Here is a 3,552-nt window from a genome sequence, read left to right on the forward strand (position 1 = left end):
AAGCAGGAGGGCCCCTTTTGCTGTTCGAAGAAGCCCGTGAGAATCCTGTTGTAGGTGATGAGCTGCCACCTAAAACTACCCCCATAGTTGAACCTGCCTCCATATCCAGGTGCTGCATTAAGAGAGGCCTATTTCCGGTTGTCCCCTTATTCTTTCAGTATCCTTGCAGCATCAGTAAAGGTTGGTCAGATTGGGTTGACCGCGAGCTACTAGACCCATCTACTTGCGACATTTTGCGCAAGGCACAGGTTTTTGATGTCATTTTCCTTTCCAAGCTGTGGGACATTCGTATTGAAGCAAAGATGCTCCGCCATGTGGTCAGGAGGTGGAGCACCGCTGCTCACACCTTTATATGTTCATGAGGGGAATTTACCCCTACTCTTGAGGACGTGGAAAACATTTCTCGCCTCCCTGTTTGTGGCGACCAGAACCCCTTTGACATTGCTCTTACCCCTAGAAGACATGAATAAGCTTAAAGGTGCCCCAACTTCTCCCAGCACCTCGCTTCGATTCAGCAACTGGGTACAATATTTCGGGGATGCAAATAGAGGGGACCTTGTCAGCTAGCTGCATTTATATCCCTATGGCTTGGGCGATTCGTACTTTGTAATTTCTCTCAGGACTGCCTACATGAATAAGTATTCCCCTTGTCTTTGGGCAAAGCTCGAGGTGACACGATCCCCTTAGCCCTCATGTTTCTGGGACACTTATACCGACTACTTGATCAGACTTAGCTTTTGGAGAAAAGCGCGGTGGGAACCATGGGCGTGGAGACTCTCTTGAATCCTAGTTTTTTGCTAGTGTTTTTGTGAGAAAGTCTCAAAGGACTGAGGTATACCCACTCCCCTATTCGCGTGCTATACAGCTTGTTGACTTGGGCAATGGTTCCTTCATGCTAGATGGTCTTCCCTTAGTCAACAGGTGGTTTAAGCGGATGCAAAGGAAAGGCCAGATTTTCTTAAAGTTACTAGACAATATTGAAAACTTCATCTTCCGTCCTTACGGCACCTTGGCAGAGGCTTTCACTTTGTTGCCCTTTTATGCTGATGTTGGTGAGATTGTTGAGGTTCCGGCAGCGATGTCGCAAGGCTGCCGTTTCTGAAAGTATGCTCTGTTGAATGTTGCATATCTCCCATTACCTACTCTAGGGAACAGCCGCTCAAAGATTTCTGTGATCGACTCACCGCACCGAGTTAGGCGACAGTTTGGGCTTGATCAAGGAGTACCAACCAATCCTAGCCATAATGACCCATTTGTGCTACAAAGGGCCTTATGGAGCAATAGTAATGTACCAAACAACGGCGGGCCCCTCATCTTAGCTGGTAGGGGAAGAGTTGGCGGCTTCTCGTGGAGCTATCAAGCCTACTGGAACTGCTGCCTTGCCTTTTTCATTGAATTCCAGTCCTTCCCTTGCAACAGACTGCCACTCACGACGGCTCGCATTGCTGGTTTGGTGTCAGAAGAGAAAGCCATCTCTCTAAGCGAGAAACGCAACCTCCCCTTCATTTCCAAACATGGTGACATTGTTGGTGAATTTTTGAAATCTCGACAGAAGCTGGGAGCATAAAGTCCTCGCGGTTCTGAGAAAAAGCACAGTTCCGGTATAGAAAAAGCGAAAGTGGGAAGAAAACCTTAGCACGGGGAAAAGGCAAGCTGTCACTAAACCCACGAGTTTCATTCCCAAAGTGGCCTCAAGTGGTCCTCCTTGAGCTGAAGAAACAACTCCCCCGGGACGTCTACAGCCTTCAAAGTCCATTCCATCCGAGAGCTGAGAATGTGCTAGCAAGGCGTCGGAACCGCCCCTCTTCGCAGTAAGTATTAACCCACTTCTAATGCCCATTCTCTTTCTTTTTACTCATTATATATGTATTTTTTTTTCCTCTGCTTTTCTTTCTCTCTTTAAGGAAAAATGCGTACCACCCCAAAGAGAAAAAGAAGTGATACAGCTCCTGTAATCCCGCATGTGACTCTAAAATGCCATAGCATGCACATCCTGTAGGCAAGATTCACTGGTGCCCATACAAGCAATAGCGGTGCTTCTAGGGCTGGAACTGTGGTGACTGTTGATGACGACAGTGATGATGATGACGTGATACCATTGAGACTGAGGCTAGTGCCCCGGAGCAAGAGGACGTTTGTGATGTTAGTGACACGCATGAGGATCTTGATGAGGACAACTACTATGATTGCGATGAGTATGCATTCGTACACTCTGGTGCTTCTTCGGAAGCATAAGGTGGCTCGGATAGCTCTCCAGAACTTGCTAGCAGCAGTGCACGCCGTTTTAGCATTGAACCGGTACTTGGCATACCGTACATCCTGTTCCCCTTCTATTTCTTGTACTGCGAGCTGCATGTTTATCTTTCACCTTTACTTTGCAGGTTGCTGACATTGCTGAGGACTCAGACCTTGCCACTACCATCATTGACTCTGCACAGGGCGCCCAAGAGGTATCCCTTGTTTACTTCCTTTGTTCTTGCTTGCACTTGCTTGGTTAAGCAGTTGCCTTCTTTTTTACTCATTTGCTTATCTTCGAACACATGTAGTATAATCCATTGATTGACTCATATGTACACCTGCATTTATATTTTTTTTTACATTGGTCATGTCACTCATAATATGGAAATCATGCCTGTGGTGCCCTCTTTCTCTGACACACTCAATACACTGGCTGAGGTGGCCCTTGCTGAGTCATCTCCGATCATGACACCGACGAATCCTTAGGACAAGGCATCTGTGCCTCAAGCAATGAGTTCCTTACTGCCTATTGTTCAGCGCTTCCTTCAAAGAGACCTTGAGCCTACTATTTTGATAGCTCTTCCAGCGGTTCTCCGGAGCAACACCCTCACATTCCATGGAACGTTGCTCATTCCACTCCATATTCAGCCACTCCTCCAGTGAAGCTTAGAACCCGACACACCAACATATTTTCCATTGATCTCGTTCAGCGAGAAGGCCACTGTTGAGAACCACTGGGTTAGTGATACTGCTGCCGGAAACGTTTCTGTGGAATGTTTATCGAGTATGTCTTCTTCAATGGCTATGTTCAAGGCTATGTTTATTGAGTCTGTCTTCTTCAATGGCTATGTTTATCGAGTCTGTCTTCTTCAATGGCTATGTTTATCTGAGTGGGAGAATTCGTTTACTACGTTCAAGGCCTTCTTCAATGGTGGTGTTCGGATCCTTCGGTCCATCGCTGAGCTCCTGCCACTCTGTTATAGGTTTAATGGCTATGCGATATTTCAGGGTGCCCTCGTGTACCCATAGACTATTGAGGCTTTGAGGAAGTTCATGGACAGGTATGGGGGTTCAATGGAAGTTGTAGGCATTTCTTCTTCCTTCTCGAGGAGCTCTGCCTTCTAGGCCCTTGGCTTGGTGTTTCATGGGATGGATACCATGCAACTTCTGGACATTACGGATCATAAGCTCCTTTGTTGGCGGGATGCCATCTGCAAAGCCATGACCTTAGGGGTTTCAAGTGGACCTTCTCCTGAACTTGGTGAGAGATTTGGCACGCGCTGTGTTTGGGGCATGGGCCATTCATAGCATGAG

The sequence above is a fragment of the Prunus persica genome, chromosome G2, assembly GCF_000346465.2.
Source record: "Prunus persica cultivar Lovell chromosome G2, Prunus_persica_NCBIv2, whole genome shotgun sequence".
In the NCBI taxonomy this organism is placed as follows: Eukaryota; Viridiplantae; Streptophyta; class Magnoliopsida; order Rosales; family Rosaceae; genus Prunus; species Prunus persica.